The following is a 26,302-nucleotide window of genomic DNA, read 5'->3' as shown; positions in this document are numbered from 1 at the left end:
TTTAAAAAAAATTAATATTTATTATTGCAAAAAGTAAAAAATATTGTGTTTTTTTTCAAACTTGTCCCTCTTCTTTTGTTTATAGCGCAAGAAATCAAAATCGCAGAGGTGATCAAATACCACCAATAGAAAGCTCTATTTGTGGGGAAAAAAATGAGAAAAATGTGATTTGGGTACAGTGTTGCATGACCGCGCAATTGTCATTCAAAGTGTGACAGCGCTGAAAGCTAAAAAAAAAAAATGGCCTGGGCAGGAAGGGGGTGAAAGTGCCTTGAAGTGGTGTGTCAGTGAATGTGTTCAGTCCAATGAGCAAAATATGCATTTTGATCAGGTTGGTTTTTAGGCTGCCTTTGTATTTCCTGCTCGCTGTACATATCCTTTTGCTTATATTGTTTCTGTTCCATTTTAACAATGCGTTAAGATAAAATAAAGAATAATGGCGATTATTACTATTCCTCTAGATATGTATCTTTCCCTCTTGCAATTCAGCAGTCATTTCTCTTCCTCTCTGCCTAATGACAGAGACAAATTAACCAGCATAAATTCCACCTACTTTGCATTCAGCTTTTTTTCACATGACTCTAACAATTAAATGAAGCGTATTGTCCATCAGTTCTAATATCCTGTTTTACCACAATGACAATAGTCCTTAGGCTGTAAATGAGGATGACATAATATCACCTGTGGTCATACTGGCCAATCCTGTTCTGCAGCTTACATTTCCCAGTGCTAATGAATCATCTTTTCTTCTTCTTCTTAAAGTAATCCTGTCCTTTGATTACAGCTATCAAACTAAATTAACCAGTCAAAGGCAGATTTCCAGGATGTTCCTGCAATTAACTATATTTTATCTTTCTGGGCTCTGCAAGTCTCAGAAATTGGGGTGCTGCAGCCAAAGATTAGTCACGTTCCCTTTTTACAATGTTCTCTGAGCTGCTCTGCCAGAGACACCTTACAGTGCAGCAAAAAGAAGGGGGGGGGGGGGGGTTAGAAATATGACTGAATAATATCTTCTTGCTGCCCATGTTGTATGGCAGCAAAGAGGATGGGCTTTTTTGCATCTATGCAAAATAAAATCAGAGAGACTCCCTGCTCAACTTACCAACCAGCCTGCAAACAACCAAATTGTACCTTGACAGGGCACTGCAGCTTACACATATACCGTGTTTCACCCGAAAATAAGTCCGGGTCTTATATTATTTTTTTTGACAAAAGACCCAGTAGGGCCTATTTTCGGGGTAGGGCTTGTCATGTGCTGTCTTCTCTCCCCATCTCCTGGAACGGAGTTAAAAGTGCCTGTAAAATCATAAAATGCACTGTATTAGAGCCCCCATACAATGTAAAGTGTGCACCGTACCTTCCTACAGCGCCTTCCTTGGTCCTTCCGTGACCCGCCTGATCAGTCTTCCATGCTCTGAGCACTGCAGAGGGAGGGGGGCTCGAGATCCCCCGCTGACAGCTGGCAGAAGGAGAGCAGCGGGGATCAGCTGAGAGCCGCTCGGCACATTCATGTACCGCCTGAACGGTCTTTTCCCACTCCAAGCACTGCAGAGGGAGGGGGGCCCCGGGATCCCCCGCTGACAGCTGGCAGAAGGAGAGCAGCGGAGAATCAGCTGAGCGACGATTGGTGCTTCCATGTATTGCCTGAATGGTCTTTAACTGCTCTGAGCACTACAGAGGGAGGGGGGCTGAGATACCCGCTGAAAGAAGAGGAGGAGAGCAGCGGGGATCAGCTGAGTAGCGCCGCAACTAAGGTATTCACCAAAGAAACATACACAGTCTAGACCACACAACCCCAAACTAGGGCTTATTGTTGGGGGTGGGCTTATATTGCAGCCTTCTCTAAAAATGACAGTAGGGCTTACTTTCGGGGTAGGTCTTATTTTCAGGGAAACACGGTATTTGCAGTATGTTCTTAACGCATACTGTGAAATAGGACAATTCAGTTGTTTGCAGGCTGATCGGTAAGTTGAGCTGGGAATCTCTTTGGTTTTGTATTGCATGCATTTCCCTTCCATATGGGCTTTGCTCCAAAGGCCAGTTATAGGTAAGGGCAGTGGGCATTTGTTTGTACTGTTGAAATATTGGTGAGGGGATGAACTGGACACCTTTGCTGCCATAGTGCTATGTGCTGGGTGTCCCTGTGCCTTTAACCTCTTGCCGACCACCCACCGTCATTATACTGTGGAAGGTTGGTTCGTTCTCACAAATTGCCGTAGCTGTACGTCGGCTCGGGAATTCGATTTTGAGGGTGCGCATTGGCCAGCAGGGGAGCCAATCAGCGGGTCCAGCGGACTCGATGTCCGCCGACCACCAGCAATCGTTCCCCAAAGTGACAGAACGGGGATCTGCCTGTGATCAGATCTCTGTTCTGACGGGGGAGATCACACAGATTTGTCTTTCTGCTAAGCAGGAAGACGGATCTGGATGTTTCCCCAGTCACACAGTCCCCCATACAGTTGGAAAACACAAACAGTGAACACATTTAACCCCTTGATCGCCCCTGCCAGTGTCAGTACAGTAATGCCCTGTACACATGATCGGTTTGTCTGATGAAAACGGTCCCGTTTTCATCGGCCGAACCGATCGTGTGTAGGCCCCATCCTTTTTTTTCATATTGGTAAAAAAACTTAGAACCTGTTTTAAAATTATCTGATGGTTAAAAAAACGATAGAAAAAAACGATTGTCTGTGGGCAAATTCATCGGTTAAAAATCCATGCATGCTCAGAATCAAGTTGACGCATGCTCAGAAGCATTGAACTTCATTTTTCTCAGCACGTCGTAGTGTTTTACGTCACCGTGTTGGACACTAATGGATTTTTAACTGATGGTGTCTAGGCAAGACTGATGAAAGTCAGCTTCATCGGATATCTGATGAAAAAATCCATCGGTCCGTTTTCATTGGATGAACCGATCGTGTGTACGTGTCATAACAGTGCATATGTTTAGCACTGATCACTGTAATAATGTCACTGGTTCCCCCTAAAAAAAAAAAATGTCAGTCAGGGAAATGTTTAATGGCAGAAAAAAAAAATTTGTTTTTCAAAATTATCGCTCTTGTTTTGTTTATAGCGCAAAAACATAAAAACTGCAGAGGTGATCAAATACCACAAAAAGAAAGCTCTATTTGTGGGTAAAAAATACATCAATTTTGTTTGGTTACAGAATGGCATGACCACACAATTGTCAGTTAAAGCGATGCAGTGCCATATCCCAAAAAATGGCCTGGTCAGGAAGTGGGTAAATCCTTCCGGGTCTGAAGTGGTTAAGTTGATGTGGGCTCCCCCCAGGCTCACCTGCCCTCCACTTATCTATTATAATGCATATACTTCCACTGTGGAGGCTCTCAAAATATTAGTAGTTTGGACTACAGAAAATACTGGGGTGCTTTGACGGGGCTCTGCAGCTTACACATGTATTTGCAAATTTGTGCAGACAAAGCTTTGTTTTTAACGCATGCCCTTCCATATGCTCCATGCTGCAAAGGCCAGTTAAAGGTGAGGGCAGTGGACATTTGTTTGTTTATTGCATCCATGTGTCCGTGTACGCTCGAGGCTTCTGTGCTGTGTGCTCCCGGCACAGTGACCGAGCACAGTGGTAATGTGATTCTGGAAGTCCATCCTACATGGACTTCCAGGAGTATAGGCACTTAAAGTAAGGTGACCAGATTTTAAAAATGAAATCTGGGGACATATTTTTTTTACTAGTAATGGTGGCAATCAGCGTCCCTCTGCCCGTCGCCACTGCCGCCCGCCTCACAGCCTGTCAAATCTTAAGCTCCGGGCCCCAGCTACTACTGGGTGGGGAGCGGAGGAAGATCACTCCGCCAGGGAAGGCAAGAAGATAAACAGGCAGGCAGCTGGCCGGGACTTGAGCCTTGGCAGGAGAACATACGAGCGGAGCTGAACGGGCATGCACCCGAAACTGAAGAAATATTCCCTCTGCTCCAACCAGCAAATGATCATCAGAAAGGGACTCAGATAATGGAAAAAAAAATAGAACCCCCTAAGCTAGTAGGAGTGGTGGAGCGGAGGTGTGTAATTCAGATTTTTTTTTATTAATTCTGCACTGACTGTCTTTGAAATTGCCCCAGACCCTGTTCAATTCCAATCCGGGGACAAAACCGGGGGAAAGACTTGGTCCAGGGACAGTGTACTCAATCCGGGGACTGTCCCCGGAAATCGAAGGTGTCCGGTCACCCTAACTTAAAGGGACACTAGGGCTGTGAAAGATTGAAGTCGATCTAAACCCAAACTGGATGATAGATTCCCCGCTGAGCAGGCAGACTCCAATGTAGCCTGCCCCATGTGTATGGGGCTAAAGATGACCTAAAACCATAGTAGATTCCCTTTAATGATTCACTGCCCATAGATCCAAAATGATGAATGAAATGTTTATGGGGTCAGCACAAAATCTCATGTGTAGGACCAGTATACAGGAGAAATTTGTGAAATATCTGACCAGCCTCTTATCTTTCCCCCATGCTGATATGAAATCTTCTTACATTCATTAGTTAATGAAAAGATTTGGCTCATGTATGGAGGCATGAAGTTGCCAACTTTCCTGTATTAAATGAAAAAGATGGATACCTCTAAGCGAGGTGGGATTTTTCGGGCAACCAAAAAGCAATTGTGACAACTAGGTCATAAAAGTATACATTTTTAATACATTTGTTCAAAGCATAAACACTTCATAATGACAACATTATTTAAAAAGATGAAACATTTCTAGATTGAAAAAATTACTGCTAGAGGATCACCGCACACCCCAGGACAAGGCTAAGGGCATGGATGGTCGTTTATCCGACGCGTTTCAGATGTCTCAGTAATACATCCTTCTTCAGGGAACAAAAAGCAGTGAAATTTTTTTCTGAAAAAATAAAAAAGGGTATATAATAACATACATATAGAATATACCTGTGACCAGACATTGACATTTGCAGCATGTGGAAAGTCAAGGGAAGAGGTGGGGAGCTCAATATGTAAAAGGAATGGGACTCACCCTTTTCCAAACACAGAGGGCCAGATCCTCAAAAGAGATACGCAGACTTAACTGCTGTTCAGTCTGTGTCTAACTTTGGAAACGATCCTCAAAAGGCTTTTTCCAAAGTTAGGCAGAAGATCAGGCATGTGTAATTGAATTACACTGCCGAATCTTAGGATGCAGTACCGCATCCGCCGCTGGGGGCATTTCGAGTCGAAATGCCGTTGCTAGTATGCAAATTAGCACTTAAGGCGATCCACAAAGCTTTCCAGCTTCGTTTTTTCGCCGTAAGTGTTATTTTGCAAGTGTAAAACTAGGGCTGATGTTACAAAGTGTAAACTAGTCACACCATGTAAAAGCCCATTCCAGCGACGGCATTTGGTATGCATTCCCGAGGGAGAACTCCACGGCAATTTGTAAAGACAAAACCGGCATGGGTTCCCCCCCAGGAGCATACCAGGCCCTTAGGTCTGGTATGGGTTGTAAGGGGACCCCCCCTACGCCGAAAAATCGACGTAGGGGGTCCCCCTACAATCCATACCAGACCCGTATCCAAAGCACGCTACCCGGCCGGTCAGGAAGGGAGTGGGGACGAGCGAGCGCCCCCCCCCTCCTGAGCCGTGCCAGGCCGCATGCCCTCAACATGGGGGGGTTGGGTGCTCTGGGGCAGGGGGGCGCACTACGGGCCCCCCCACCTCAGAGCACCCTGTCCCCATGTTGATGAGGACAGGACCTCTTCCCGACAACCCTTGCCATTGGTTGTCGGGGTCTGCGGGCGGGGGCTTATCGGAATCTGGGAGTCCCCTCAAATAAGGGGGCCCCCAGATACCGGCCCCCCACCCTAAGTGAATGGATATGGGGTACATCGTACCCCTATCCATTCACCTGTAGGCAAAAAGTTAGTTAGTAAACACACAACACAAGGCTTTTTAAAATATTTTATTATTCTGCTCCGGATGCCCCCCCTGTCTTCGTTATTAGCTCAATTAGCAGGGGGGGCCTTCTTCTTCCGCTCTCCGGGGGTCTTCCACTCTCCGGGGGTCTTCTCCGCTCTCCGGGGGGGGCTTCTCCGGACTCCGGGGGGGGCTTCTTCCATCTTCTCCCCTCTTCCGCTGTTGACTCGGCGAACCCCGGTTCTTCTGCAGATGTCCGGTGCCTTCTTCTTCAGCGCTGGCTGCCTGCTATGTTTGTGTGTTAGCTCGATTTCAAACAGGCAGCCGGCGCGGTCTTCTGTGACGTCAGGGTCTTCTGTTCTTCTCCCCTCTTCCGATGTTGACTCGTCGCCTGTTGTCGCTGTAATGATGGAAGCGCGCCTTGCATCCCATTTATATAGGCATCACCGTCCCATCATGCTCCGGCAGGTACCCACGTCCCCACTCCCTTCCTGACCGGCCGGGTAGCGTGCCGGGTAGCGTGCTTTGGATAAGGGTCTGGTATGGATTGTAGGGGGACCCCCTACGTCGATTTTTCGGCGTAGGGGGGTCTCCTTACAACCCATACCAGACCTAAGGGCCTGGTATGCTCCTGGGGGGGGAACCCATGCCGGTTTTTTATTTGAAAATTGGCATGGAGTTCTCCCTCAGGAATGCATGCCGAGCGACGCTGTCATTTTTTTTTTTTCCCAACGCAACTTTTTTAAGCCGTCGCGATCCTCAAAACTCGGCGTAAAGTAAATTCGCGCATGCGCAGTACGGCCGGCGCGGGAGCGCGCCTCATTTAAATGGGACTCGCCCCATTTGAATAGGAACGCCTTGCGCCGGCGGAATTTTAGTTACACAGCCTGAAATTTCTAGATAAGTGCTTTGTGGATCGGGCACTTAGGTAGAAACTTTAAGGCAGTGTAACTTAAATGGGATTTTTTAAGTTACGCCAGGTTTTTGTGGATCTGGCCCAGAGCGCCTAGATCATCCCCAAGGAGCTTGTATGTGAGCCGCGATCAGGGCGGTCAAACCAGATGATATGCTCAATGTCCATAACGATCCACCACTCCAGAGGGCTCCATAACCATGGGGGGGTGGAATAACATGAGTATCCACAACAAATTCAGCAGTCAGAGAAGAATAAGAAGTGCCATGGCTGGGGAGAAATTTAGATAAATGTATACAGGGAGGCTATTAGATTCTTCACTGAAAAGGCGAAGCCAGGAGTAAAATAAAGAAAATCTCCTTAAAGTGTACTCACCACTCCCAATACATCAGCTCAAATAGAAATGAACGAACACTCCAGTCATGGAAACCAAATAAGAAAAGACCAGAAATCAAAATAGCCTCCCACTCCAACAGGAGATGGGAGGAAAATGAGTGCTGACAGAACCCCCCTGACTCCCCTTTATACTTAATTAAAGGATGATGGGCCTCAGGTGTAAATGATCCACTCACTCCAACAATACAACAGCTGTCCTTAGATTGAATGGGGTAATTGCTTGTGGGAGGAGCGATAAACACGCATTAAAAACAAACAAGCAGAACTCCTATCCTCCATGTCCACTGTGTCAGGCGTGCAAACAGCGCGCCCACTACTGACATCAGCGTCAGGTGGCCGGGCTCTAGTCAATCAGAGCACAGCACCATGGCCAGGCCGCTGGTGACGCGCATCCTGCGCGTCACACAGCACATGACCCGAGACGTCCGGTGCAGTCCCGGCATCCCAAGGATCATGTGACCGCAGCGCACCCAATCAGGTGCGCGAGATGTCATACGACTACAACGGAGCACAAAGCACTCATTGGGACCGCCCATTGTGCGCGTCACAACGACGCGAGCCAAGGGCGCTCAGTAACCGGATTCTAACCAGCACAGGAAACTAAAATAGTGTCCGCACAGAAGGAGCGGAGACCACTGCCCACTCACAAGGGCAGGGTAGCCTGTGGGATTAAAAAAATAGCAATTAAAAATGCAATTTCAGGACGTCATGGGACAAGGGGACCAGGGAGAATAGAAAAATCAAAAATAAATACATTTATAATGGAAAATGACCATTAGAGGGACGCTGCATATGTGGAATGGGAAGGAAAAGGGGGGCCCACAGGTTTCCACACAATACCTTACCAAGGGAAGGGAGGGGAAATCATGTTCCCGAAAGAACTCCTAGAAACAGGGCAAAGATGTTTACTATGCCTGAATATTTAAGAACTGGCAGATGAGAAGTCTGACAGTTGGAAGAAGGGAAATAAAATCACCACTGCCGGGTAGGAGAGTGCCCCCAGGGCATAGAATGTAAATGGGTAGTAAATGGGTCTCCCGGCAGCTTCAAGCCAAAATGTACTAGTAAGAACAGCATACTAGTACATTATGACAGACTTACCTACAAATGCCTCCAGCTCTGCGCTCTTACCGCTCTCCCTCATCCCTGGAAGCTTCCATCTTCGCCCAGTCTTTGTTCTGGGTTTGCAATCTTTGGCCACTTGATTGGCTGTGCTGGGGTGACGTCACTCCTGCACAGAGTCACATTGCAGTGGCACAAAGAGCGGGCCATAAATGTGTTCTGAGCTACGCATGGGTGGCTCAGATCACATTACTCGCTGACAGGTAAGGGGAGATTTATGACAGAAGAGACCTCTAGGGTCACTTTTGTTATATAAACCCTGCCTGTCAGCAAGTTTTGTAACAACTGACATTTTTTACTTTTACTTACAATTATTGTTTTTCCACTTCCTGGTTGAGTGAGGCACTGGTGATCTAACCCTGACCTCACAGCTGCATCAAGAATTAAACTGTCCTTTGTGAAAAAAAAAAAAGAAGAAAGACCACCGTGAGGAGAATAGGGAGGAAAATAAAAATTAAGTATGGAAAAAATAAAAAGCGTGGAATTATTTATTTATGGAAGTATCTGTGTCATCACTAAACATTTCCAAAGTGCCTTTTTTTTTTAACCAGTACAGTGACGGCTAGGCAAGAGGGAGGGCGTCATATGATGCATATGTCACTGTCTGTGAAAAGGAAAGCCAAAGACTGGCTTTCCTGTGACCGGGGCATTTACACTGATAATTAGGGCACTGATCATCAGTGCCACCCCATCAGTGCCAATCAGTGTGCATCAGTGCCACCTATCAGTGCCACCTTATCGGTATAGCCTCATCAGTGCCTCTTCATCAGTGCCCATCAGTGTAGCCTATCAGTGCCACCTCATTAGTGCCTCCTCGTCAGTGCCTATCAGTGCAACCTCATCAGTGCAGCCTCATCAGTGCCCATCAGTGTCCATCGGTACAGCCTCATCAGTGCCCGTAAATGCAGCCTATCAGTCATCAGTGCAGCTTATCAGTGCCCATCAGTACAGCCTCATCAGTAAACATCAATGAAGATGAAAAATGTATTTTTTGCTAAATTTTATAATAGAAATAAAGAAAAGGTTGTTGTTTTTTTCAAAATTGTTGGTCTTTTTCCGTTTAGCAAAATATTTAAAACCCAGTACTGATAAAATACCACCAAAAGAAAGCTCTATCTGTCTCAAAAAAGTTATAAAAATGTCATATGGATACAGTGTGGCTTGACTGCGCAATTGTCATTCAATGTGCGACAGCACTGAAAGCTGAAAATTAGCCTGGACAGGAAGGGTGTAAGGATTCAAATCTTTGTCCAATGCAATATAGTTGCAGATCACTATTCATTTTTATCTAAAAATGAACTAAAAACATACAAATCAGTGCAGTCTGGGTTGACTCTCAATCATCTTTAGGGTATGTACATAAGACTCAGGGCCTTTTCACACCATATTGGCTCATCATGTGTATCTGTGTTTTCCGTGGTATGTTTTCGGAACCCCAATAATTTCAGTGGGCCGCTGAACGCCCGGGAACGTACAAAGAATACTGCAGACGCGATTTTAAAAAAAGTATCTGACCAAACTGCTTGGTATTATGGTATCATGCGATTTGGTGGTCGCGAACGCACATTTGCTAGAAGCGTGGGGGTTGCATGAACCTTCTGCGTGCATTCAGAGCTGCAGTTGGTGTGAACTGACCTTGCAATGTCATGGCAAATTGACAAAGAGGGACTGCCATGGAGCAACAGGGGAATGATGGAAAGGTTTGCGATGTTAAAGCAAACCCGATGATGATTTGTTCTCTATAGGTATAGCACACGTTTATTTAAATAAACAATCTTCCAAACATACACTCTCAATCTTGGGTGGGGGAGAGGGGGTATTTGATTAACTACCATCCCGACTCCCATGGAGATATTTCGGAAACCCGAGGGGATGCAGACCGGAAGACATACCAGTGCAGATGGTACAGTAATTTTTTTTTATATAAAACTATTGGATGTAGCATTGATTTGTACCGTTAGTAATATTAAAAATTAAGTTAAATTGAGGGTGAAGCTCCGCTTTAATGCATTCTATAAAAAACCTTCTGTGTGTAGCAGCCTTTCCAACACACCCCAATTACCTACCTGAGCCACTTCTCTCTCCAGCAATGTCTACGATACCCTCAGCCATCCAGTACACTCCTCCTGATTGGCTGAGACAGAGCAACAGTGCTATTGGCTTACGTGGCTGTCAATCAAAGTCAGTCAGCTAATCAGGGAGAGAGGGGGAGGGACCAGGTCAGGGCTCCGTGTCTGAATGGATACGCGGAGCTCTGACTCGGCTTGGTTGACCCCTGTAGCAAACTGCTGACTGAGGGGCACTCAAAGGAGGGAGGGGCCAGCAGCAGCACAGAGGGACCAGAGAATAGATGGATCTGGGCTAAACCAATTTCACAGAGCAGGTAAGAATAACATGTTTGTTATTTTATTTTTTAAAGTGAGCCTTTACAATCACTTTAATACCAAAGATGAAGGAAAAAATGAAACAGTCAAACATTGGGAAATGCACCAAGATGAAGTATTACGGAACAGTATTACTACAGAAGTGTTGTATATACCAGTGGACCTTGGGCTCCAGGCTTTTTGGATGTTGATGTAAGCTTTCCTATCAGAAGACTGCAATGTTTCATAGGTGCAGTGGGTTTGATTCTGTTGTATTGTGTTCACTAACGATGGGGGTGTGTTAGATTTCCACAACCTGGTAATCGACAGTCTCGCTGCCAGCAGTATGTGGGTAACTACTGTGCGCAGGGGTGAGGGTATAGTTTTTATAGATAGGTTGAGTAGGGATAGAACAGGTGATGGGGAAATTGGAGCGTTATGTCTGAGATGAGACTGAAGGTTTCCTTCCAAAAACCATGGAGTATTGGGCAGCTCCATAGGATCGAATCTACTGTAAACAAAAGGAAAGCAAAAGGAGAAGAGAGAAGCGCCAAGCCAATAAACAGCTTAGGAATATATTCAGTATATAAGTATAAAACTACACTAAAATATTGCGTGAAAAATGTTGGAGCACTTGCAGAGTGCTAGAGCGGATGGGAGCTTCCACGTGCAGTGTCACAGGAGCACAGGAGGACCGCCGGGAAGTCTCTATTGAGGGATCCACGAGCCCCATGTGTTAGCCGCAGCTGGAGCCTCGGTCAGTCTCATGGAGACGTTGGCTGTGTGTCTCTGGGTGGGATTGGTCCAGGGCTGTCAAACTGGGGAGCCACCCACACGCCGTCTGGCCAATAAGAACGCAATTCGAAGGCACATCCTCAGCTTCTTCATCAGCTGTTTTAACCATGACAAGCTTTTCATATATTGCTATAGAAGATGCAGAAATTGTCCTTTAAGTACTGACAGCCTAATAAACTTTGCCACATTTAATAGCAATGGGGGGGCATCCCACTTGGGGATTGTGGATAGCAGTGATGATCTGGTAAACAAACCAAACCTTGCCCCACCCAATATAGAACAAAGAAATCCATTTTGAGTGGAGATTCATTGGATAGTTTAGGTTCATTGGGCCGGATTCACGTACATTTCCGCCGGTGTAACATAAGCCATTTACATTACACCGCCGCAAGTTTTCAGGTTTAGTGCCCGATCCACAAAGCACTTACCTGGAAACTTGCGGCGGTGTATCGTAAATGCGTCCGGCGCAAAGCGAATGGGCGGATAAAATTTAAATTAGGCGCGCGCCCGCGCCGGACCTACTGCGCATGCTCCGATTCCTAACTCCCGCCGTGCTTTGTGCGAAGTGACGTCATTTTTTCAAACGGCGACGCGCGTTGCGTACTTCCGTGTTCCCGGACGGCTTACGCAAACGACGTTAAATTTTGAATTTCGACGCGGGAACGACAGCCATACTTTAGACAGCAATACGCTTGCTGACTAAAGTTAGGGCACCAAAAACGACGACTAACTTTGCGACGGGAAACTAGACTAGCGGCGATGTAGCGAACGCGAAAAACCGCCGTGGATCGCCGTAACTGCTAATTTGCATACCCGACGCTGGTTTACGACGCAAACTCCCCCCAGCGGCGGCCGCGGTACTGCATCCTAAGGCCCCATACACACCATAGAATCTATCCGCAGATAAATCCCATCAACGGATATTTATCAGCAGAGAAATCTCCCCTGGGATGGATTTCCAGCAGATCGGATATTTGCTGACATGCACAACAAATCCATCTGCTGGAATCCATTCCAACGGATGGATCCGCTCGTCTGTACAGACTTACCGGATCCATCCGTCTAAAGGGATTCCCCGCACGCGTCGTAATGATTTGACGCATGCGTGGAATTCCTTATATGACAGCGTCGCGCCCGTCGCCGCGTCATAATAGCGGCGACGGCGCGACACGTCATCGGCAGAGGATTTCATCGCGGATTTCAATGCGATGGTGTGTACACGCCATCGCATAGAAATCCTCTGAAATCCTCGAGAGGATTTATCCGCGGATACGGTCCGCTGGACCGTATCTGCGGATAAATCCTCTCGTGTGTATGGGGCCTAAGATCCGACAGTGTAAAACAATTACACCTGTCGGATCTTAGGCCCCATACACACGAGAGAATTTATCCGCGGATACGGTCCAGCGGACCGTTTCCACGGATAAATCCTCTCAAAGATTTCCGCAGATTTCTATGCGATGGAGTGTACACACCATCGCATTGAAATCCGCGCGGAAATCCTCTGGCGATGACGTGTCGCGCCGTCGCCGCGATTATGACGCGGCGACGGCGCGACGCTGTCATATAAGGAATTCCACGCATGCGTCAAATCATTACGACGCGTGCGGGGAATCCCTTTGGACGGATGGATCCGGTAAGTCTGTACAGACGAGCGGATCCATCCGTTGAAATGGATTCCAGCAGATGGATTTGTTGTGCATGTCAGCAAATATCCGATCTGCTGGAATCCATCCCAGAGGAGATTTCTCCGCAGAAACAGATCCGCTGGCGTGTACACACCATAGGATCTATCCGCAGAAACCCATTTGCTGGGATTTATCTGCGGATGGATTCTATCGTGTGTATGGGGCCTTAGGAATATCTATGCGTAACTGATTCTATGAATCAGTCGCATAGATAGAAACAGAGATACGACGGCGTATCAGGAGATACGCAGTTGTATATCCTTTGTGAATCTGGCACATTGTTGCTAGAAACCTAAAATGTCAGAGTACACCTGCACCCTGCCTTAATATTTTACATACATTTTCAACATTTTCATGGATTGTACCCAGGCCATGGATTGCACCGAGGCCAATATCACCCTAAGTGTGGGAATGGTGTCCCACTTCTACTCTACCTTTTCTGTCGTTAATTATTTAATCTGAGTTTACTTTAGACACATAAGCAAAGCTGTGCCCTTCTATCCTTGCAACCAGTCCCAGTATCAAGCTGGTGGCACATACATCACAGAAACAAACAAAGCTCAGAGAAAGAAATAAGTGATTGAAGGTAAAGGCATTATTATTAGTCTAAACAATGACAGAGAATCATGGTTTGTACACTAAAGCATAAATGAGATTATTTATCAAGACCTTGTGGCGGTGACACTCAGTCGTGCCAAAAAGCAATACTTATTATTAATGAGAAACCTTCTAATTATTTTTCTCTCTGAAAAATCTGGTGTACATTTAATTGTTTCAGGGCTTTTTTTCTCTCTAAATAATATGAAAGCAATACTCTAAAAGCGACTGGCATCAAAGATCCTCTGGAATATTTGTCTGAAAGCATCCAATTTCAACATCATTAGTCAAAGCTGTTGGAGATTTTAAAAGCATTACATGAGAAAGGATTTATCACACAAAGCAGAATTACAGAAAATGGCTACAATTGACTTAATATATTACTCCGTGCATTCTAGAGGGAGACATTTTGATTTGTTGGAAATTGTGCAGACAGTAACCATTACACTGCTGCAAAGACCTAAATTAGATTTTATATAGCGAGTCTAGGACTCTAGGAGGTATAAAAAGATACATAGACATGTACAGTAATTTAGAAAATATTTGCAATATATTTTTTATAAATCTATAGAGAGTTGCGCTGCATAAAGCACATTAGTACAGTATTCTTTTCTATAAGTTATAAAGAATATTTGCACTTGATCTGAGTTATTATTTGCTTTATGGATGTGTGGATGAGTTTGCCCAAGGAGTTTATTTACCAATTCAGCTGAAATATTTTATTAAAAAACAGCAATACTATTGAAAACCAAGTCGTGAAGGGCAATGCATGTAACACTGCTTTCCAACATTTGGGGCCTCCTAAAGCCTAGGGTGCTCTTAAAATGATGTAGGCAGGTGCAGTCTGCTGTCTCCACTGCAGGTAACGCTCAACTGCCGTGGCAGTGCAGAGGGAGAGGAAGTCATAAGGAACATGGTTCCTGTATGGTTTCCTGAATCACTGGGGAAGCAACCTGATTAGATAATGGCTGTTCATGTAACACTGGTGGCCAGGGGCGGACTGACAACTCATGGGGCCCCCGGGCAATAGAAGATAATGGGGGCTGCCGGGCTTACAGATGGCCACCACGCCAGGAGGCAGTGCAGAGGCGGGGCAGCTAAAATATCAGGATTTTCACTTCAAAAGCATGTCGGTTTTGGACATATCAGGGACAGATGTAATAAAAACATAGATTTATACATACTGTCCCTGGTTTTACTGGGCCTGGCAACCCTGATGGGGCCCCCTAGAGGCATGGGGCCCTCGGGCAGTGCCCGAGTGACTCAATGGTCAGTCCGCCCCTGCTGGTGGCTATCTTAGGTGTGGCAAAGTCTATTTAAAACCCTGGCCTTTGGGTTGGGGCATTTTAATGCGAGTGGGTGGTGCAGGTAAAGGTATAGCAATCATAAGCTGGGAACTCGATAGCTTCCCCATCAAAAAACGTTATTGTTGCACTACAGCAATAGCAAAATCCAGTAGATGAGCATTTATTGAATTTTGCTATTGCTGTAGTGCAACCATAATTTTTTTTTGATGTGGAAGTGATTTGCTGGCTTATGATTGCTATGGATTTGCAGTGAACATCACAGCCTGAGCACCGACACTCTGCTCATATACTTTCCAATACAGCGCTTGGGTGAGTTTCTGCAGGGAAAGGTACCCCACCTGTTACAGACAACAATAGTGATAGGGAAAGGTTCCTGAAGAGGATGGATAAGCATGGGGTCTCTACTCTTCTGGACATCTTCCCGATTGGGCACGAGATGGCCTGGCCACATTCTGCCCCTCTCAACTGATGCTGTCATTCTGTCTGGTACCCGCTATTTCTTTGTTGTTTGAAATCGGGAGTGCACCCAGTTGGGCAGCCTGCTCCCAGTTTTGTTGTGAATTGTTTCACCTGTCTGTATAAATTATTGCCTCTGCACCACACTGCACTCCAGCTACAATGAAATATCATTTTTTTTCCCACAAAGCTGATGGTTGGCATGCCTACTCTGTCTTCCTAATTATAGCTACTGTTTATTGAGTAGCATGGGTGGACTCTAACTAGAAGCTAGGTGAATGAGTGTGGGGGAGGGGGGGGGTGAGCCAGCAAAGAACATAGTGGCAGATACATGCAGGCAGTGCTTGCTTTTTCTTGCAAATATATTTTTGTAAAATATTTTGAGTGGAAAGGTTTGTTCTTAGAAACCCTATGCTATGCTTTATTGTCAATGTCTGGGATCAAGCTCTATGGCAGCAGAGGAGTTAAATGTGGATAAATACACAAGTAGGTCCCCCTAGATGTTGCACCTGATGCACAAGGTCTAAGCACTAGCTGATCTTCACTTAAGCTCCTACAGGTGGAGATGGGTTTCACTACATGCTAATGTCAGGTTGTGGCTCTCCAAATAGCCCCACTAGAAATAGAGCAAGAAGGGGGTCAAAAAACAAAGGAAACGTTTAGGGAACAAGCAAAAGAATAGACAATGACAAGCAAACGTTTGGCAACAAGTGTTAATGAGAAAAGGGCAGCAGCAGAAATGCAAGGAACTAGATACCAGCTGGAGAGAGCACAGGAAGTTCATGGGAGGAGCAAAGAGCTCAAAATTCAACACAGACAAGGTATAAAACAGGAATATCCATGGGACCCGACAGGGAGGTGTCCAGAATTTCAGGTGGCACAGAGAAAAGAGCCACAGTCAGACACTGTAGAGATCGCAGGTTCAGATCTGGACCCTGACATTTAATCACTCTTCCCCGGAATATACTTATCTTTGTTCCCTCCCACTCCATTCAGTGCCAGTATGTATACCTTTTTTTGTTTAATTTGTTAAAGTGTATTTTTCCCCCAAAAAAATAGTTTAAAAGACCCCTGCGCTAATACAGTGTGACATAAAAGATTGCAACGATCACCATTTTATTCCCTAGAGTCTCTGCAAAAATAAAAATATATAATGTTTGGGGGGTTCCAAGTAATTTTCTAGCAAAAAATACTAATTTAAACTTGTAAACAAAAAGTTTCAGAAAAGACCTGGTCAGCAAGTAAATATATTGCTCTTGCACAGTTTTTTCTGTTGCTTCCTGTTCCAATATGAGTGTTTGGTACCTACCTGTATATAAATTGCTTGTATCTGTCAGACTTGGCCATTGAAGTTAATGGCAGAATCTGTAATACGTAAGGTTGCCTGCAGATAAGCTTTGGGTGGTCCAGTCTGCATGTGTGCATCAAACTTTACATCTTCAGCATATGTAGAATAGGGAGCAGACTCTAAGGCCCCGTACACACAGTCGGTTTGGTCCGATGAGAATGAACCAAAGTTCATTTTCATCGGACCAAACCGACCGTGTGTATAGGCTATCAGTCTGTTTTCCTTCGGTCCAAAATTTTAAAAGATGCTTCAAAACCGAACCGATGGACCGCTGCCCCATCGGACCAAACCGATGGTTAGTACAGAAAAGCATCGGTTCAAAACCCGCGCATGCTCAGAATCAAGTCGACGCATGCTTGGAAGCATTGAACTTCGTTTTATTCAGCACGTTGTGTGTTTTACGTCACTGCGTTCTGACCCGATCGGATTTTGAACTGATGGTGTGTACACACATCAGGCCGTACGGCCACTTCAGAGGTGAACCGATGAAAACGGTCCGTCGGACCATTCTCATCGGTTTTGTCCGACCGTGTGTCCGGGGCCTAAGGAGCTGCTATTAATAAGACCAGACTGTATAGCCCTAAAATATTTTTCTATTTTTAGCAAAAAAAAACATTCTGGGTTATCTAGTATGTGGGCTATTAGTGGTGCCCCCAACCCATCTGCTTAGGTTATTAAGTAGTCTAGTAGAAATACTTCTACTCACTTCCCTCCACATCAATGCAAACAAATTGCCTGTGTGTAATCGCCTATAATTTTAGCAGTGCTGCCAACCAACGCAATGGCTTCCCTTATTTTCCAGTAGCCCTTATTTTCAGTCCAGCATAATCCTTTAAATGTATCATCATTCTGCCCAATGATCCTATTGTGAAACCTCCTAATCCCAAAATCACGAAAACCACTGACTAACAAATATGTGCAGGTTTTTTTAAGAAGCTTTCTTTCCGTTAGATGGGCATTGCTCTTTTTTGTTTTTTTGTATACTTAGCTTCCAATTTATTAAATAGTTTTTGCCATTTGTTTACACCGTTGATTAATTGTAGTTATGAGTGCAGTTTTTGTACCAGTTTGCAAGGCACATCCCAAGACAGAAGTGACCTAATTTGAATATCATTGACTCTTAGAGAACTAAGAGACTGCAGCAGAGCTACCTTGTTGACACCCATCAACAAGGAAACATGGAGGGGATGAATCAGCAGCAACTCTGATTCATTGAATTTAGGTGATTTAGAACTTCACCTAGCTTCTAGTTTCAACCACAGAAGAACAGACGGTTCAAAAAACCTACAGAAATGGTAGACATTTACAGTTTTTGTTGTCTTGGTTACCACTCAATTGGTGGTAGAAGCCACATGTGTTGACAAAGCATGGGGACACACAAATATATTACCTAAGCATTTGGTAAAATTGAAAAAATTAAAGCTGTTGTGATTGCAGCAATTGCATAAAAATATACGCCACACTTTTCAGATATTTATTTGTAAAAAATGTAAAAAAAACATTTATAATTTTTCTTCCACTTCACAATTATGTGCCACTTTGTGTTGGTCTATCACATAAAATCCCAATAAAATACATTTATGTTTTTGGTTGTAACATGACAAAATGTGGAAAATTCCAAGGGGTATAAATACTTTTTCAAGGCACTGTATGGGGAAACCTCATACTCTCAGTTTTGGGTAGTTAATGCTGGAATAACAATAATAAGTGGTTGATTAAAATTGCTACTGCTATGAAACAATGCCATTGGTTGGATCTTCTTTGGGACAATCCTTATAACCCTTTAGGGGCCATTTTGTAGTTACATAGTTACATAGCTGGTAAGTCTAAATAAAGACAACAGTCCATACAGTTAAACCTGTGTGTATGTGTTTAGGTAGATAATCATTTCCCATATCCCTGTATATTGTGTTCGCTAAGATGCACGCCCCAGAGTCTTTTTAAACTATCAATACTTCCTGCTGACACCACAGATTTTTGAAGAGAGTTCCACATCCTTACCGCCCTGACAGTGAAGAACCCCCTACGCAGCTTAAGGTTAAACTGCTTCACTTCCAATGTCGTCATGTGGCCCTGTGTCCTCTTACTCTTGCTCTTTGCAATGATATTGCATAGAATCACTGCTTTTTGTCCTCTTTTAGCAATCCCTGCCTTTTAGCTACTCCCCTTCTTTGGGTGCCTCCTATAGAAAGCCAATTTCTAAGGAGGTTTGTGTGTAGAGTTGGCCTGCCGGTTCGCCCGGTGGTCGTTTTGCGGCGAACTTTGGTCGTTCGCGGTCCGCCAAACAGGCGGACATCTGGCGATGTTCGCGGCGGTCCGCAATGCTACATGGGTAACAACTTTGACCTATGACACATCCATCAGGTGGTGCAGGACAGCCACATTTCAGCACATGGACATACCCCCTACCTTATAAATAGACCTGATCTGGCGGCCATCTTACATTCTGCTTTTTGTCAGTGTAGGGAGAGGGTGCTTCTTTTGAGCAGGGATAGGCTGTATTCATTCAAATAGCTATCTAAAAGGTCCACAAAAGTCCTTTTAAGGACTAGTATAGGTGTGCTACTTTCTCTGCAGTATATAGGTGTCTAATACATTCATATACTTTTTGTCAGTGTAGGGAGAGGGTGCTGTTTGGAGCAGGGACAGGCTGTATTCTATCAAATAGCTATCTAAAAGGTCCACACAAGTCCTTTCAAGGACTGGTAAAGGTGTGCTACTTGCTCTAGTATATAGGTGTCTAATACATTCATATACTTTTTGTCAGTGTAGGGCGAGGTTGGCCTTTCCAGCAGGGACAGAGTTTAGCGACACAAATCGCTACCTAACAGGTCCACACAAGTCCTTTCAAGCACTGGTATAGGTGTGCTACTTGCTCTGCAGTATATAGGTGTAATATACACTTATAATATACTTTCGAATATAGAAAGCATATTATAGTGGATTTGTATTGTGCAGCATTGTGACTGGTGGTGTATTTGATTACTGCTGGATTTTTGCCTCTTTCGCTGCATTACCTCTGCTACACACATTAAAAAAAATTCCTGAAAAAAAAGTTTCATAACTGGTGCGATAAACCAGTGGCCCCCCAAAACGACAGATTGAAGCGGGGTGTTATATACCTTCTTCCACATATACTGCGCTTCTCTAGAGACTTTGGTTGTCACAGGGTCATTTAAAAAATGACAGGCAGAGGAAGAGGCAGGCCCTTCTACAGGGGTGGTAGGGGTAGGGCAGGAGCACCAGGCCGGAGCCAAAGTGGGAAGTGGCACAAGGTGCATTCGATTACGTCAAAGGACGCACCAGACTTGGTTGAGTGGCTTGCCACCAACACCACCACCACCACCATATACCCTCCGCTTAAGTCACAGGAATTATTTTCCGATCCATCAGAAGACATTTCGGATGCGCAGCCATTCTTGGCATTGGATCAGGAAGAGGAGGTAGCAACAGCCAACACTCAGCAGTCTGATGACAGTACTCAGAACAGCCCAAGGAGGTTGGTGCCCGCTGTTGCTGCCTACTCCGAGATCTCTAATGTTAGTGATGGGGAAGGTGACGTCGATGATGACGTGTCTACAGACGTCATGTGGGTGCCCACAAGAGAGGAAGAGGAGGGGAGTTCAGATGGAGAGATGGACCAGCAGATAGGGAGGAAAAGCAGGCCGAACTTACATTGCACAGGAGGGACAAACCAGACTCCTAATTTATCAGGAGCGAGCCATCAACCATGTACGGTCACATCTGGCGCTCCCAGGATGCCAGCCCATGGCTCCGCGGTGTGGGCTTTTTTTAACGTGTCCGCTGCAGACAATAGTTTGCAGCCTTTGCAGTCAACGCATAAGTCGCGGTAAGCCCAACACTTACCTAGGGACGACCTCCTGAAGAAGGCACCTGGCCTCCCATCACCGAGCCCAGTGGGAGCAACGCCATCAGAACCCACAAAGCCACACTCCAGGCTCTCACCATCCAGCCTCTTCTCCTTCCCCTCTATGCTCACAATTGTCCTCCACTCCACCTTCCATCATGCCTTCCTCACGTTTTTCTGCAAAAAGGCAGGCTTCCGTGGCCCAAATGTTTGATCGTAAAAAAACGATGATGCCGGATAACCCTCTTGCCCAACGGTTGACCGCAGGCTTGTCGGAACTGATAGCCCGCCAACTACTGCCATATAAACCGGTGGACTCGGAGGCCTTTCGAAAATTTGTGGCCATCGGAACACCACAATGGAAGGTCCCAGGAAGGAAATGTTTTCACAGAAGGGCATCTCAGAGCTATGTTCAGTGGCAAGTAAATGTATCTCTGGCACACAGTGTCGGTGCCAAGATACATCTGACCACAGACACGTGGTCTAGCAACACGGGCAGGGAAGGTATATAACTTTCGCTGCCCACTGGGTGAACCTTCTGACGGCCGTCAAGCATGTAACCCGTGGCACCCATGTAGATTTGGTTTTCCCTCCACGGATTACATGCAGGCCTGCCTCTTCTTCTCCTCCTCCTCCTCCTACTCCATCCTCCCTCTCCTCCTCGGCTGACTCCTCATTTTCCAATGCTACCGTCTCTTCCGCTGCACCGCCCAAGATCCCCAGAACCTATTCGACATGCCAGGTGAGACGTTGCCATGCTGTGCTGCGTCTGTTGTGCCTGGAAGACAAGAGCCACACTGGTCCTGCACTCCTTTCAGCTTTGCGTTCACAGGCAGATCAGTGGCTAACACCGTTTAATTTTACAGTTGGTAAAGTGGTGTGCGACAACTGTGCCAATCTGCTGAGCGCGCTGAAACAGTGCAAAATTACACACGTGCCATGCATGGCACACGTCTTGAACTTGGTCGTGCAGCTATTCGTTGCCAAATACCCTGGGCTCCAGGATGTCTTGCGGCAGGCCTGGAAAATCTCGGCCCATTTCAGAAGATCTTACACGGCCATGGCTCTCCTTGCTGACATTCAGCGGCGACACAACCTGCCCTTCAGACGTCTTATTTGTGACTGCCCGACGTGATAGAACTCAACATTGTATATGCTTCATAGGCTTCTCCAGCAGAAACGTGCAGTTAGCGACTACCTGTACGAACTCTGCGGCAGGACAGGTTCTGTGGAGCTTGTTTTTTTTCACCGCGCCAGTGGCTGCTCATGTGCGACTCATGCAGACTTCTGCGGCCATTTGATGAGATCATCAAACTGGTCAGTCGCAGCCAGGGTGCCATCAGTGACATCGTAGCTTACGCCTTCTTTCTGGAGTGTGCATTGCGTTGTGTCATTGATCAAGCCGTCGAGCAGCAGGAGCAGGAAGATGAGGAAGTCGCAATGCTGGATGAATTCCCAAGGGGGGCTACTCCACCTGAGACAAGTCAACAACGGGATTCTGAAGAAGAGTCAGAGGAGGATGGTGCCGTGGGCGGAGGAGGAGGAGCAAGAACAGCATGCTTTAAACCTTTCTGGGATCCCTGGTGTTGTCCGTGGATGGGGGGAGGAGAACGAGGACGACATTATCCTGAATGATGAGCAGGAGCCAGGCCGGTACAGCACTTCCTGTTTAGTGCAAATGGGGGCCTTCATGCTCAAGTGTTTTAAGAGGGACCCCTGTATAAAAAACATAAAGGGCAAGGACCAGTACTGGATGGCAACGTACTTGGACCCCCGGTACAAACAAAAAAAATGGCAGAAATTTTACCACCATCACAGAGGCCTATCAGAATGCAGCACCTCCAGGCCTTGCTTCAAGAAATGCTGCATTCTGCTTTTGCGTCCGCTGGCAGAGGAATTTCCACTCACAGAGAAACAGTTTCGGGTACCAATCCAACAGCGCCTGCAAGAAGAGGGCGGTTTGAAGATGTCTTAGTCACTAATGATATGAGATCATTCTTTCAGCCGACCCATCGACAGCTATCCTCCTGATCCAGCATCAGGGAATGCCTAGACCGCCAGGTGTCCGACTACATCGGGTTAACGGCCGATGTGGACGCACTGAGAAGTGATGAACCCCTGGACTACAGGGTGGGCAGGCTTGACCTCTGGCCAGAGCTTGCACAATTTGCAATGGAACTGTTGGCTTGCCCCTCATCCAGTGTCCTGTTCAAAAGGACGTTCAGCGCAGCAGGGGGGGTCGTGACAGATAAGCGCACTTGCCTAGCTCACAACAGTGTTGACTACCTCAAATTTATAAAAATGAATGAAGCATGGATTTCGGAGGAATTCAACACATGTGACCAGTAGACCATGTTTCATTCAAATTCAGGTGAACTCCTGTGGGCTAATTTTTTGGGCCTGTACTTGCCGACACTTTTTTCTGTATCCGGTGAATGCCTAATGTACCACCAGCCACAGAATACAAGGTTGTTTGCTGTCCGGTGAACGCCTGTGGCTGTGTTATAATTTGTAGGGCCTGTAATGGCTGACACTTACTTCTGTATCCGTTGAATGCCTAATGTACCACCAGCCACAGAATACAAGCTTGTTTGCTGTCAGGTGAATGCCTGTCGCCATGCACTAATTTTTGGGGCCTGTAATGGCCGACACTTACTTCTGTATCCGGTGAATGCCTAATGTACCACCAGCCACAGAATACAAAGTTGTTTGCTGCACGGTGAACGCCTGTGTCCGTGGGCTAATTTTTGGGGCCTGTAATGGCCGACACTTACTTCTGTATCTGTTGAATGGCTAATGTACCACCAGCCACAGAATACAAGGTTGTTTGCTGTCAGGTGAATGCCTGACGCCATGGGCTAATTTTTGGGGCCTGTAATGGCCGACACTTACGTCTGTATCCAGTGAATGCCTAATGTACCACCAGCCACAGAATACAAAGTTGTTTGCTGCCCGGTGAACGCCTGTGGCCGTGGGCTAATTTTTGGGGCCTGTAATGGCCGACATTTACTTCTGTATCTGTTGAATGGCTAATGTACCACCAGCCACAGAATACAAGGTTGTTTGCTGTCAGGTGAACGCCTGACGCCGTGGGCTAATTTTTGGGGCCTGTAATGGCCGACATTTACGTCTGTATCCGTTGAATGCCTAATGTACCACCAGAAACAGAACACAAGGTTGTTTGCTGTCCGGTGAACGCCTATAGCAGTGGGCTAATTTGTGGGGCCTGTAATGGCCGAAACTTACTTCTGTATCCGGTAAATGCCTAATGTACCATCAGCCACAGAATACAAAGTTGTTTGCTGTCCGGTGAACGCCTGTGGCCATGGGCTAATTTTTGGGGCCTGTAATGGCCGACACTTACGTCTGTATCCGTTGAATGCCTAATTTACCACCAGCCACAGAATACAAAGTTGTTTGCTGTCAGGTGAACGCCTGTGGCAGTGGGCTAATTTGTGGGGCCTGTAATGGCCGACACTTACTTCTGTATCCGTTGAATGCCTAATGTACCACCAGCCACAGAATACAAAGTTGTTTGCTGTCAGGTGAACGCCTGTTGCCGTGGGCTAATTTTTGGGGCTTGTAATGGCCGACACTTACTTCTGTATCCGGTGAATGCTTAATGTACCACCAGCCACAGAATACAAGGTTGTTTGCTGTCCGGTGAACACCTGTGGCCGTGGGCTAATTTTTGGGGCCTGTAATGGCCGACACCTACTTCTGTATCTGTTGAATGCCTAATGTACCACCAGCCACAGAATACAATGTTGTTTGCTGTCAGGTGAACGCCAGTCGCCGTGGGCAAATTTTTGGGGACTGTAATGGCCGACACTTACTTCTGTATCCGGTAAATGCCTAATGTACCACCAGCCACAGAATACAAGGTTGTTTGCTGTCAGATGAACGCCTGTGGGCTAATTTGTGGGGCCTGTAATGGCCAACATTGACTTCTGTATCCGGTGAATAGCTTAATGTTAATGATAAGAAAAATAACTGCGCCAGCAAAAATTAGTAGCAACCAAGACTAAATAAAAAATCGAATGTAGATATACAAACTCAAAGCATATACATAAATTGGTTTGAGTTGATTAAATTAAATAAGTAATGTCCCAAAAATGTGCTGAATATATCCCCTTGGTATCCATAATCAAAACAAACACCACAGTGCACTTGACATCCGTGAAAACTGCCACCACATGGATAGCCACTTACCACATTGACAGGTAAAAACCAGCAGTAATATATATAGTATCCGTCCACAGGTTAGACGCTGAGTTAACAGGAGCCTCCACAGTGTAACCTCCGATCAGGAAATGTTGCACCCTGGGCTCGGCGCTGTCAGGTTCGGATCACCATAGAGTTGCGGGGTAGCATTGCGTACCGCTTTCCCCGCAACTCTATGGTGATCCTTCTTCCTAAGCAGTGGAAAAGAGGAGAGGAGAAAATGTTTGCAGTCAATATCAGGAGATCAGCCCAGGGTACCAACATTGCTCATCCATTGATTTTGTAAAGTAAGTGGATGTTGTCATCCTAGAAAAGGAAGTATTTTACTGGCAGGATCACCAGAGTGAAAAATAAAGAAAAAAATGAAAATAAAAGAAAACAAATGCAGCTATTACATCTAAGGACAGCTAACCATTAATACATTACTTTTTTTTTTTCTGGATTTAGATACCCTTTAAAAAATGTAAGCTTGGTAGATTGGGTTCTTGTATAGATAACAATTTCACGTATGAGTTTAAAGACAAATAACTGTAGGGGATTTACGTATCCTACTATACTTTAACCACTTCCATACAGGGCACTTATACACCTTCCCGCCCAGACCAATGTTTAGCTTTCAGCGCTGTTGCACTTTGAATGACAATTGCGCGGTCATGCTACACTGTACCCAAACTAAATTTTTATAATTTTGTACCCACAAATAGAGCTTTCTTTTGGTGGTATTTGATCACCTTTGGGATATTTATTTTCTGCAAAAAAAATAAAAAAATTACCGAAAATTTAGAAAAAAAAATTGTTTTTGTTTCTGTTATAAAACATTGTAAATAAATACGTTTTCTCCTTCACTGATGGGCACTGATGGTACTGCACTGACGGGCACTGATAATGCAGCACTGATGGGCACTGATGAGGTGGCACTGATGTGGTGGCATTGATGGGCACTAATATGCGGCACGGATGGGCACTGATAGGCGGCACGGATAGGCGGCATGGATGGGCTTGGATAGGCGGCACGGATGGGCACCGATAGGCGGCACAGATGGGCATGGATAGGCGGCACAGATGGGCACGGATAGGCGGCACGGATGGGCACGGATAGGCGGCACGGATGGGCACGGATAGGCGGCACGGATGGGCACTGATAGGCAGCATGGATGGGCACTGATAGGTGGCACGGATGGGCATAGATGGGCACTATCGTATGCGTTGTACTAATGGATGCCAATCAGTGCCAAACAATGCCTGCCAATCAGTGATGCCCGTTGTGGGCACTGATTGGCATCCATTGCGCCACTGATTGGCATCCATTTTTTGTGTCATTGTCATCCCTGGTGGTCTAGGGTGGCAT

The sequence above is a fragment of the Rana temporaria genome, chromosome 5 (genome assembly GCF_905171775.1).
Source record: "Rana temporaria chromosome 5, aRanTem1.1, whole genome shotgun sequence".
In the NCBI taxonomy this organism is placed as follows: domain Eukaryota; kingdom Metazoa; phylum Chordata; class Amphibia; order Anura; family Ranidae; genus Rana; species Rana temporaria.
Note: the sequence above shows the minus strand (reverse complement) of the source record.